A 13,493-nucleotide genomic window follows, 5' to 3' on the forward strand; every position below is an offset into this window, starting at 1 on the left:
GGTGGAACAAGATGGAAACCCCAAACAAAAGAGAACCCAAACTTTTATTAGCTGCTCATCCCCATGTTACGCCCCCCAAAAAACTACATCATGGTTACATCATGAAAGGGGAGGTCTGGTGGCAGGAATCTGAGCATCCTGGACCCTGCCCCATGGTTCTCCTTGCCCTCCACCAAACACCCACCAAGTGTAACAAAAGAGATATTTACATTTCCCTGTTTCCCAGCCAAGTTCATCACACCCTTTTGTCTTCATCTGGGTTTGTTATTTCTGGAATGGCTACCTGTCTGGCACTCAGGTATCAGGATGCCAGGGATTATCACTCAGGCAGAGGGGCTGCTGAGGAGCTGAGCTCACAGGTCTAGATGAATTTCTGAAGTTTTCCCAGTGAGCCAGTACAGAGATACATTGATCAGTGAATTCCTACATTTGGTATCGTGCAGCAAAGGCCCTTTGAATAGATAGGAAGAAACTGTGATGAAGTGTTTCGTGGGGACAAGTCACAAAAGTCACAAAAGTGATTGTGCTGGTTTTGGTAGGGGGGCTGCATGTGCAGGATATCTGCTGGAGGGGCAACCACCCCCAACCTATACATAAATTCCCGCAACAGTCTTAATCTCTGGGTTGTGGGTTTGAGTCCCACATTGGGCAAAAGATTCCTGCATTGCAGGGGGTTGGACTAGATGACCCTCGGGTCCCTTCCAAGTCAACAGTTCTATGGTTCTGTTATCAATGACTCTAATGACAACTTTGTAAATGTTCTTCTCCACAGCCTTCACTTTGGGCTTGGCTTCCTTTGCACGTTTGCCCTGCAGATGTCAGCAACGTGCTAAAAAGGGTCTTTGCGCAGGGCTCCCCCCCCCCTCAGGGAGGAAGAGGCTCTGCGCAGGGACAGACTTGGCTCCCTCCTCCTCTCAAAACTCCTCCAGTTCTGATCCTGCTCAGGCTCCTTAGCAGCTGTTATTTACATAACAAAAAGCTTAACTGGTTTGGCCCTTGATTGAGTCTGGACCCCTAAATGGGCGCCTGGCTCCATCCTGTCTCAAGCGCCCTTGGATTATTTCATTCTTCCATCCATCACTTTTTACAAAAACAAGTTGGTTGGCTTGAAGAAAAGGCAAGAAAAGAGTCAAAACACATCATATGGAATACTAAAAGCTAGGAAAAGATCCTTCTCCGCCCCAAGCAGAAGATCCGGACCTCATCAAAGAGAGAATAAGAATGTCTTTGCCTGAAAGCAGTGGTGTAGCGTGGGTTGTCAGCACCCGGGGCAAGGCAAGTAATTTGCGCCCCCTAACCCGTGGATTTGCGCCCCCTAACCCATGGATTTGCCCTAACCCCAGATGTTGCGCCCGGTGCGGCCCGCCCCCCCTGCACCCCCCACGCTACGCCACTGCCTGAAAGCACCAGGTGAGCCTCCCAGGGGGAGAGCAGCCCACAGCCAAGGGGCCACCACTGGCAAGGCCTCTCCTCCCATTGGCAGCCTCTGCACTTGCCTCCAAGGAAGGCTTCTTGGGGAGGGCAGCCTGGGGAGACGCAGACCTTGTGATCCTGGGGTCCTGAACCTAATAATAATAATAATAATAATAATAATAATAATAACAATAATTTGTTTACCGTATTTTTCTCTCTATAAGACGCACCAGACCACAAGACTCACCTAGTTTTTGGAGGAGGAAAACAAGAAAAAAAATATTCTGAATCTCAGAAGCCAGAACAGCAAGAGGGATTGCTGTGCAGTGAAAGCAGCAATCCCTCTTGCTGTTCTGGCTTCTGGGATAGCTGCACAGCCTGCATTCGCTCCATAAGACGCACACACATTTCCCTTACTTTTTAGGAGGGAAAAAGTGAGTCTTACAGAGCAAAAAATACGATATACCCTGCCTTCTCCAGCCAGAGCCAGGCTCAGGGCGGCTAACACCAATAAAATCACAGTAAAAACATAATAGGGGGAAAAGAAAAGGAAAAAAAAACAATTTAAAATACAGGTTAAAATGCAATTAAAGGCTTTCTAGCAATGGGGGGGGGGACAGGATGAGCGTCTGCCCAGTTGCTTTGAGTCACTTTGAAACCCGCCTTTCTCTGGCCTGACTTCATGGAGTGCCCATGTTGGGCTGCCCCTTTGCAGCCAGTCGTGGCTTGGGTGGAAGCAGTGTGGGTGTAGCAGTTTGTGGCCAGGACCCGGGAGAGACCAGGGTTCAAGTCCCCCCTGGGTGACTTGGGGGCCAGCCTCTCAGCCTAACCAACCTCACAAGGTTGTTGTGGAGCTTAAATGAGGAGGGGGAGAAGGGTGCAGGTCACCTTGAGCTCCCTGGAGAGAGGAGGTGGGATGTGAATGCAATAATTGAAGAGGCTCCATTGCAGCTGTATCTGGAATTCGAGATCTGACTGACTCAAGTCTCACTTGCCCAGAGGGATGGGAGAGTTCTGGATCTGGCCCTCGGGCTGGATCCAGGTCCCTCTCGCTGCTTTACAGCACCAAGCCCTTGCTGTGAGTTGGACCAGACCCCGACTGGCACTCTTTGCAGACGGGCCAGAATTGGTGTTATCTGCTGGGCTTGCCTGATCCCAGAGACTCCCCCCCCCTCACCGCCAACGAAGGCCTGTCCTTGCTGATCTTTATCTATGAAGGTTTCAGATGTGCTGGAAACCACTTAGAGATTTAAACCACTTAAAACAGCAAAAGCAGCGTATAAACTCTCTGAATAAATCAGTGCAGGGCAGGAGATATGCTCCAGAGATCCAGACAGTGGGGAGCCCCAAGAAATTAATAAATACAATTTGGACTATCATTTGATCTTTTTTATTTCAGTTTTTTATTTTTTAATTGAAGTATTATGATTGGATAGTTAATTGGTTGTTTTTTGTTGGAAAATCAATAAAAATGAATGCAGGGCAGCCCCAGTTTTGACCACGTCAGCTGCGTCAGGCAGGAAACCTCCACAGTGCAGGAACTTCTCCCTGACCTCCCAGTCAAATCTGATGTGACAGCAGGAAGGCGGCTCCAGGCTCCAGGCTCCTCTCTTCCAGGTCCTGGGACTCCAGAGCGGAAACCCTCCTGGTGCGCTTTGCTGCAGCCGAAAGTGGGGACAAAGCGGCCTTTGGGAAGAGAGCAGCCTGCAGAGCAAGAGCACATGGGGGTGGGACATGGTGGAGGCTGCATCCCGGATTGGCTGCGTTTGATGTCATGGAATGCTTGCAGGCCTTTTATCTGGCGATGGCCGGGGCAGCAAAGGGCAGGCCTGGTGTGCTGGGGGAGGCCCTGATCCAGGGGAAAGGAAGGAAAGCAGAGCCGAGTGGGGAGATGGAGAAAGTGGGCAGTGTTGGCTATTTGCAGTATGGTAGCGCTGCAGAGAGCTTGCTGGGGAGACCATGCATTAAAAAAAAAGGACTCAAAAATAACTCAAACAAGGTTTTAATAAGAAAAACAAAAACTCCTTTTACACTAAATACATCAACAACCAAACATGACCCAACCACCAACCCATCCCCCAGGGTAATGGGAGAGCTAGGTGCTGCTCCTTATATACTACACCCAAATGCTGACACACCTTAATCAAATACAACTCAGCAGCACCTGCTATGTTTCACAGCTGTAAAGCTGGGTCTCGTTATCTTGCTCTGGCCCTTGCTCCGGCCCCTTAAAGACATACACATCGGGTGGAACAATGATGAACCTTTACATTTAAAGAAACCATTCAACAGGCAGGCCAGGGCAGAGCCCAGCGACAAGGGAGGAGAGGACACACAAAAGAAAGCTCTTCTTTATGCAGTGTGTAGTTAGACTATGGAACTCTCTCCCACTGGAGGCAGGAATGGTCACCAACTTGGCGTCCTGAATTTTGTCTTGCTCTCAGGAAGAGGCAACATGATAGACGTCACACATGGCAGGGAGAAAGTGGAGAGATGTGGTGTTTTTTTCCTCGTTACTCTAGAACTCATGGACAACTAAGGAAACTGAATATTGGAAGATTAAGGGCAAGAATTTGCTGCAGTTCTAGCACGACAAGGGATTGACTAGATGAGCCTTGGGGTCCCTTCCAACTCTACAGTTCTGTGATTTGGCAATGCCATCTGGATTCTCTCCTGAGAGGTTGTGTGTATGTCTCTAAGAGAGAGAGAGAACAAATGATGACAATTCCAGAGAAAAGGGTTTTCGTGGAATCGGCTCTTCTTTCACTGGAAGTTTTCAGAACTTCTGGCCCAAGCAAACCCAGTGGGAATTCAAAAGCCTGGATGATGCACCTTTGTGTCTGAGTCGCATCCGGTGGTTTTGTTCAGTGGTCACTCTGGTGTTTTTGGCCCTTCTGGGGAAATGGTTGGTTCTCGGACGTTCTGCCTTTATGAGCAACCCTAAGCACAAACCTTCTCTCAGCCAACTTGGTGAAGCAGATAGAGCAAAGATCCTGGCAGAATGATCCCTGGGACAGGAGAGCCCAAGGATGCCCCCCCCCCAAAGGAAAGGCATGGGTCTCACTTTCTAGAGAGAGAGACCCAACACACACACACACACAAACACACACACCCTCCTAGCTTATGGTGACCAGGTGTCCCCATTTCTCAGGGACAGTCCCCGGATTTACAAATCTGTCCCCAGACAAAATCTGTCCCCGGGATGTCCCCGGATTTGATTTAATTTCGCCGGATTTATATTTTAAGAGTTGTAGGTTTATTAGTAGGGAATGAACGTTGCGTGATTGGTTCAACGGCACAAGACACATCATATGGGGACTTCCAGCGAGGCAAAATGGCGGGCGCCACAGCAGAGAGAAGCTCCTGAAGCCAGCCAGAGCCAACTGCGCTACCAGGCTGGCTCCGGGCTGCTGAGGCTGCCACTGCCAGGGGGAACTGCTGACACACACATACCATGACCCAAATCAAGCCAGGAATGAGAGCGCCCGGCCACCCGACTTTAAAAAAAAAAAAGTGTCCCCGGATTCTTTGGAAAAAATCTGGTAAGCTTATGCTAGCTCCTGTTGGATAAGAAGAACCAGGAGAGGCCTGGATGGAGGAGCCCCTTGCCTGACCAGACCAGGCTGGACATGGGACCAAGATGTGACCAAATCTGGTGTGCAGATCAAGGGAAGTCACAGTCCCACTCTGTTCTTCCCACCTGCAGCCCCGTGTCTGGTTCTGGGCATCCCAGTTTAAGGAGGAGATGGACAAGCTGGAAGGCGTGCAGAGGAGGGAGACCAAGATGATCAAGGGTCTGGAAACCAAACCTTATTAAGAATGGTTGAAGGAGCTGGGGATGTTCAGCCTGGGAAAGGGGGGACTGAGCGGAGATATGAGAGCCATCTTCAAATATCTCAAGGGCTGTCATGTGGAAGAGGGAAGAAGCTTCTTTTCTCCTGCTCTGGAGGGCAGGACTCGAACCAGTGGCTTCAAGTTACAAGAAGGGAGATTCTGACTAAAGATCAGGAAGAGCATTCTGACGGCAAGAGCTGTTCGACAGTGGAACGGACTCCCATGAGAGGTGGTGGACTCTCCTTCCTTGGAGGTTTTTAAGCAGAGGCTGGATGGCCATCTGTCATGGATGCTTTAGCTGAGATTGCTGCATTGCAGAGGGTTGGACTAGATGACCCCTGGGGGTCCCAACTCTGTGGTTCTGTGATTCTCTCTCTGGGACCCTGCAGAGCACAAGCAGCGGGGGAAGCCCCCTCCTCTTCCTTTCCCAGGGGCCCTGCATGGCCTGTGCTTCTGCTGACTCAGCTCCGCTCATCCAGTCCAGGAGGCTCCTGTCACCTTCTCCTTCCTCCAGCAGCAGCTGGGAGAGATCAGGAAAGATGGATTGGGAAGAAGGGGGGAGAAGGGGGTCTGGGAAAGGAGTGAGGGGGGCTGTCCTGCTGGGGGGGAGGAAGAGGGGGAGGAACAGCTGGACCAGACTCCAGTCCCCACAGTGCACTGCCGGCCTTTGCTGCTGCTATGGCCTCCCCACCCCCTTCAGCCCCCCTCTACAATTATTTTTGCTTCTGGGTTAGTAGCTGTAGAGAAAATATTTGCACCTTTCCAGGAGTGGGTTCAGCTGCAGGGACCCTGGAGGACAAGAGGCAGGAAGGGGCTGCAAGAGGACCAGGCCAGAGAGGGTTAACTCCAGCATCCTGTTCTCAGAGACCAGCCAGATGCAAACAGATGCAAGCAGCAGCAGCAGCAGCAGCAGCAGCAGCAGCAGCAGCAGCGCCTCCTCTCCCCACTTTGGATTCCCAGCTACTGGGGTCCAGAGGCATTTACTGCATCCAGCATGGAGGACAGGGACTGAGGGATGGAGAGACTTCATCATCATCATCATCATTTTATTTGTATTCTGCCTTTCCACAGTTAAAACAATGCTCAGGGCAGCTGACAATAGGAAAAGATTTACAAACACAGCAAGCATACAAATAAATAAAACACATCACATCTACATAACCAAACTGAACAATTTCCACATAAAAATAAAGATACAGAGGTACCTCGGGTTAAGAACTTAATTTGTTCCAGAGGTCCGTTCTAAACCTGAAGCACCACTTTTTTAATCTCTTTTTTATCTATTTGTTTTTTGTATTTTGTATTTTTATTCCTCTTTTTTCTTTTTTATGTATTTTTGTATACTTTCTTTTTTGTATCCTTTTCTTTCTATATGACTTTTTTTCTATTTTGTAAACTTATGTTTTTGTAAAATCTCAATAAATATTTTATAAACCTGAAGCACCACTTTAGCTAATGGGGCCTCCTGCTGCCGCCGGAGCATGATTTCTGTTCTCATCCTGAAGCAAAGTTCTTAACCCGAGGTACTATTTCTGGGTTAGCGGGGTCTGTAACCTGAAGCGTCTGTAACCCGAGGTACCACTGTACAAAAAATTAATATCAATAAAGGCAAAAACTCCGAACAAAACCTCACCTAGAATACCCCCATCCTTGCTGGGCAGCAGCAGTTCTTATGAAGCCTGTCAGGTGGAAAGAGGCAGGATCGGGGCCCTCAGGCTCCCAGCAGACCAGCCTTCCCTCTCTCACATTCATCCCCCGTTCCCAGCAGCGATGAGCCTCGAAAGGCAACTGCACACCCTCCTCCAAGTGTGATCACACCATAAATTTATATAATCATATCATAATATTAGCAGTTTTAGTTTCAATCCCTTGATGCTCCATAGCATGGGACCCCCCTTTTCCACTGCTCTCAGCCTGAGCTGCCTCTCAAGGTTGTGGCGGGCTTACAGGTAAGGGTGCATATGTTTTGGGCGAATTAAGTACTGTAAATAGCTGCGCTGGCCTCAGCCGGGTGTTAAATCTCCTTCCGTTTATTTTCTTTTTTATTTATTTCATTTTTATTCCACTTTTGTTTTTCCTTCAAGGAACTCGCGGTGTCCTGCGTTGTTCTCCCCCATCATCCTCATTTAACTCCCACGACAACCCTTTAGGGTAGGTTAGGCAGAGACGCAGCGACTGGCCCACAGTCACCCGGTGAGCTTCATTCAAGCCCAAGCGGAAATTCAAACCCTGGTCTCCCCAGTCCTGGTCCGACCCACAAACCATTGCACCGAGCGGGCCCTGGATCAGCGGCAGGGAACTGGGTGCAGCCGCTGGACCCGAAAGCGCAGCTCGCAGCCTGGAACAGCGACGGCTGGCTCGCAAAAGGCGCAGCTGGGAGCTGCCAGCATGTCACGAAAGTGTGGGAAGCTTCAAAGTTGTCCAGGGCTTTTCTGCCAAGCAGGATGTTGCGCGGAGCAGAGGAGGAGGGAAAGCGAAGAGGAGAAGCTTAGAATAGCCAGGCTGGGCTTGCAGCCCCGGAGTTCAGGCTCCTCTCCAAGGTGGCCCCCCTCCCAGGTGCCGCGGGAATCGGGTTACGCACCGAAGATGCGGCAGATAAGGAGCCACCAGGCGCCCTTCTCCCTTCTGCAACTTGAAGTTTACATGGAAAAGCTCTCTTGTTAAGGGATGTGTTGGCAAGGCACCTGGAACATGCTCGTATAAAAAGACAAGAGAATTACAAAAAGCAAATTTAAACGGACAGAAAAGCCGCGTTTGGGGAAAAACGCGTTTCCAAGAAGCTCTGTATGTAAACAGGTGGCTCTTTCTGAATTCTTCAACACTCCTCGTGTGCAAAGGAGCGAACAGCTGAAGGCGGCAGGGGGCCAGATCTCCCCGCTGAGGTCCAAGCGCAGCTCCTAGCAGACGAGGCTCCGGGTTTCTAGCCTGGGAAGCAAGGAAACCGGTGCGGCTGCAGAAGGAGCTTAAACATGAGCTGAGAGTTAAGAAGGGCATGTATAAGAAATGTGAGAATGGGAAAATCACAAAGGAGGAGTGTGCAGGAGTAGCCAACAGTTGCAAGGGGAAGGTCAGGCTGGCGAAAGCTCAGAATGAGCTCAGGCTTGCAAGAGAGGTTAAAAACAGTGTTTCCCCCCCCCCCCCTAGAAAAATAGGTGCCAATACTCATCATGAAGTCGTTACAGTAAGTGTCACACTTTTTAACCAAAAAATAAAGATGTGTCAGTACTACGTACCTTAGAGTACCTCCTGAAAAAAAGCACTGATTAAAAATAATAATAAAATATTTCTTTGGCTATGTCAAAAGCAAGAGGAAAAACAGGCAAAGAGAGCTCATTCACGGTTCCTCGTAATCTTGGAAAAAGTGACAAGTGGGGTGCTGCAGGGTCCTGTCCTGGACCCGTTGTTGCTCTACATCCTTATAAATGGAATGTTGTTCTACATCCTTAAACCAAGGAATTGAGGGGATGCTCATCAAATCTGCAGATGACACCAAACTGGGAGGGGGAGCTGATGCCACAGAAGACAGAATCAGAATTCAAAATGACCTTAACAGATTGGAGAACTGGGCCCAGGCTAGCAGAATGAATTTCAGGAAGGACAAAAGCAATGTTCTGCACTTAAGACAGGGCACAAATATAAGATGGGGGACATCTGGCTTGCCAGCAGTAATAGGAAGAAGAAGAGGAGGAGGAGGAGGAGGAAGAAGAAGAAGTTGTTATTATTTATACCCCAGCCATCTGGCTGAGTTTCCCCAGTACAAGTGAAAAAAGGATCTAGGGTAAAGTTACCAGATTCCCCCCCCCCCAACGAATCCGGGGACACTTTTCAACTTCAATGGATTTTGCACAGGGACTGATTTGTAAATCTGGGGACGTCTGGTAACCTTAATCTCGGGTCTTAGTAGACCACAACCATAACACACGTCAACAGTGTGATGCTGCAACAGCTAAAAAACCAAATGCTATTTTAAGTTGATGGGCTCCCAGGAAAGGCCACTCCAAAAACAGGAGGCAGGATTTGGTGGGCTCTCTGTGGCCTGACTCTGTTTTGGGGCTTGCCCCCTTTCCTCTCTCTGAGTGGGGGGTGCTGTGGGTGTTGATGGTGCAGGCGGATATTCCAGAGGGCACCTGCTCTGTGCTGCTGCTGGCTCTGTGTCGCCGCCCTTCCAGGAATCATCCCGGCAGAGGGAGGGAGGGGGGCATCCGGGCAGCCTGTCCAGTGTTGCCACTGGGGAGGAAGCACCTGCAGAACCACCTTGCATCTGTGCTGTGGGGCAGGCTGGCTCCTGCTGCCTGCTGCCCTTTCCCCTTTGCTTCCTTCCCTGGGAGGCGGGGGGGGAGCCAATGGGGGGAGAACTCCACTTGGAAGAGTGGCAGGATGGGCAGAGAGGTCATCGAAACCACCAAAACAACAACCCAGAGGAAGACGGGGGACTCTCCCAGTTCCCTCTCCCCAGCCCAGCTTCTGCACCAAGGAGAGGATGGCAGAACTGTCCCCTGACACCCCCCCCCCAACTGAGACACCTACAGAGCTGAGGTGTCCCCACAGGCTGCCTCCACACCTGTAGGACCCTCCCCAGCTGCAGGTGTGCCGGAACCCAAGCCTGAGCATTGCAGACCCCTTTGAACCTGGCGCTAGTGATGCCCTGATGCCCAGCTCCAGAGCTTTTTGCTTCGCATGTCGCCCCAGGGGCACTTTTGTCCAGGAAGGCAGCCTATAAATGCTTAAAATACAAATAAGCAGACGGTTTGATTATTTAAAATACTGTTTACTTCAAAGTCCTCAGAGTAGCTCACGAAGCAAAAAATAAAATAAAAAAATTCAAGACACATTACAATAATAAAAGGACCAGGAACTATAAAACCAGAGAGCAAGAAACAGCAACTAAAGAGAACAGCAGACATTGCAAGGGAAGAGAGCCAGCAGCAGCAAAGCAGGCACTCCGAGGCTTCCTGAGTGGGAACCAAAGGAGAATCAAGTTGGGGCCTTGCAGATCTCTCGGGGGCGGGACAAGAAGCTCCTTGCGCCCCGCCCTCAGAAGAAGGACTTCTGAAGCAGACTTTGAAAGCAGGAGCATTTATCAGAACAGCCTTGGCAGCTGATGAACTTTTGACTCGCCTGCCACTGGAGTGCTGATTTGAAGGCTTTGTTTACTGATTTATTAATTTTTAAATGATGTTTTAGAGTGTACACTGCCTTGATGTGGTGGCAAAGATACTTTTCTAAATACTTTTCTAAATAAATGAACAGTTAAGGCAGGCAGCCCTTCGGAGTCGTCTGGGGGGCTGCCAAGCCCTTTGCCACTTGGTTGGTCAATGGTGCCCCACGAGAGATTTTAAGATGGGTGGCATGGGGTGAAACTGGCCGGCCCCATTGACAGCTTCCGTGTTTGAACTACCGGCCATTTCCAAAGCGTCTTAGGAGGCAGCCTCACAGATAACGCTTGAAAGTCATCGGATCTGGACGTTACCAGAGCATGATGGCTCAATAGCCACTAGCTAAGATGACCAGTTTCTGCCCCTGGCGGTATGATCCTGAATGCCAGTGGCTGCTGCACTCAAGTCCTGCCTGGGGGGCTTCCCTGAAGAGGCCCCCACTGGCTTGGTCCAGCTGCAGCCTCTTCTGATACATCCCTGCGGCCAGTACAGATGAGCAGATGCAGCTGAAGAAAGGGAGACTGGAATAGCTCTAGACCCCAAAGTCGGCCCCATCCTGTCTCCATGCACCTACGGCAGGCGTGCTACACCATCTCCCAGGTGTGGGAGAAAATCAGGCCCACCTTCACGTTGTGTTTGGGGTATCAAATATACTCAGAGTCACACTTCAAAACGACCTTGACAGATTAGAGAACTGGGCCAAAACAAAGAAGATGAATTTTAACAGGGAGAAATGTAAAGTATTGCACTTGGGCAAAAAAAATGAGAGGCACAAATACAAGATGGGTGACACCTGGCTTGAGAGCAGTACATGTGAAAAGGATCTAGGAGTCTTGGTTGACCACAAACTTGACATGAGCCAACCGTGTGACGCGGCAGCTAAAAAAGCCAATGCAATTCTGGGCTGCATCAATAGGAGTATAGCATCTAGATCAAGGGAAGTAATAGTGCCACTGTATTCTGCTCTGGTCAGACCTCACCTGGAGTACTGTGTCCAGTTCTGGGCACCACAGTTCAAGAAGGACACTGACAAACTGGAACGTGTCCAGAGGAGGGCAACCAAAACGGTCAAAGGCCTGGAAACGATGCCTTATGAGGAACGGCTAAGGGAGCTGGGCATGTTTAGCCTGGAGAAGAGGAGGTTAAGGGGTGATATGATAGCCATGTTCAAATATATAAAAGGATGTCACATAGAGGAGGGAGAAAGGTTGTTTTCTGCTGCTCCAGAGAAGCGGACACGGAGCAATGGATCCAAACTACAAGAAAGAAGATTCCACCTAAACATTAGGAAGAACTTCCTGACAGTAAGAGCTGTTTGACAGTGGAATTTGCTGCCAAGGAGTGTGGTGGAGTCTCCTTCTTTGGAGGTCTTTAAGCAGAGGCTTGACAACCATATGTCAGGAGTGCTCTGATGGTGTTTCCTGCTTGGCAGGGGGTTGGACTCGATGGCCCTTGTGGTCTCTTCCAACTCTAGTTACAGATAGGTAGCCGTGTTGGTCTGCCATAGTCAAAACAAAAAAAATTTTTTTCCTTCCAGTAGCACCTTAAAGACCAACTAAGTTAGTTCTTGGTATGAGCTTTCGTGTGCATGCACACTTCTTCAGATACACCTGTATCTGAAGAAGTGTGCATGCACACGAAAGCTCATACCAAGAACTAACTTAGTTGGTCTTTAAGGTGCTACTGGAAGGAAAAAAATTTTTTTTGTTCTTCCAACTCTATGATTCTATGATTCTATGAGTGTGGATTTCATGCTCTTTATTCAGCTCATAGTAGTGAGGAATGGAAGTTCCCCCGAAGTGTCTGCTTTATATGCATTATTTACACAATGGGCCCCACGTGATTGGCTAATTCCGGGATTCTCCTGTAGGCCAATCAGGTTGCGGATTCACTTCCACCTGGAGTTGGATTGGGTGGCTCCTGAGGACAATCTGACTCCTGCATTCTGAATCCTATTCAACTCAGTACATAACAGGGTAAAAGTCAGTTCAACTGCGTTGGAGAAGACCCCGTTGGACAGACTTCCTTCTGAGCTCATCCACAGGGTGTTCTGCTCACATACAGAACTTAGCAGCTTTTAGAGAGATGGCAGAGCTATCACAACCTGGTTAACCGGAAACCACAATAAACCAGCTTTGCAGGGGGAAAACGCAGGAAAACAGCATTGCTGATCAAACCCCTCATAGAATCATAGAGTCGGACGGGACCCCCAGAGTCATCTAGTCCAACCCTCTGCAATGCAGGAATCTCAGTTAGCGTAGCCAGGAGACATGGATGCTTTCTTTAAACGTTCTTTAAACAAACCATCAGGGACGCGGGTGGCTTGCAGATCAGAAGGTCAGCGGTTTGAATCCCCGCGACGGGGTGAGCTCCCGTTGCTCGGTCCCTGCTCCTGCCAACCCAGCAGTTCGAAAGCACGTCAAAGTGCAAGTAGATAAATAGGTACCACACCGGTGGGAAAGTAAACGGCGTTTCCGTGCGCTGCTCTGGTTCGCCAGAAGTGGCTCAGTCCTGCTGGCCACATGACCTGGAAGCTGTGTGCCGGCTCCCTCGGCCAATAAAGCGAGATGAGTGCCACAACCCCAGAGTTGGTCACGACTGGACCTAATGGTCGGGGGTCCCTTACCTTAAACCAACAAACCCTCAAATATTCCACACTTCCTTCACCTTTTCTCCCGACACTTTTTAACACTCTGAGGGAGTCAGAAGCAGAGCCAGGCCTCTCGCAGGCCCTATTGCAGGGACTCAGGGCAGGTCCTTTTGCCTGCTGCCCCCCCCCCCACGGGCACCCCAGCCACGTCTCCACTACAAGATCAGCTCCTTTTGGGTCCTGGGCAGCGCCTGGGGAAGAGGTGTGCAGAAGGAAAGGCACCTGAGCCTGGCGGGGGACAGCCCCTGTCCCCGCGGGTATTGGACTCTCCTGTGTCCGGGGGGCTCTCCGGTGGGCGCGGGCTGCTCTCCCTCTCCCAGCAGAGGCCCCTCCCTGCCTCCCCCCCCCCGTCCAGGCCCCTCTCGGGGGTTCGGCCAGGAAAGTGCCATTGGGCTGAATTGCGATGGGGAGTGGCCGCCCCTCCCTCCCCCCCACAACCG

This window comes from Podarcis filfolensis, assembly GCF_964270895.1.
Source record: "Podarcis filfolensis genome assembly, chromosome: 3".
NCBI classification, from domain to species: Eukaryota; Metazoa; Chordata; class Lepidosauria; order Squamata; family Lacertidae; genus Podarcis; species Podarcis filfolensis.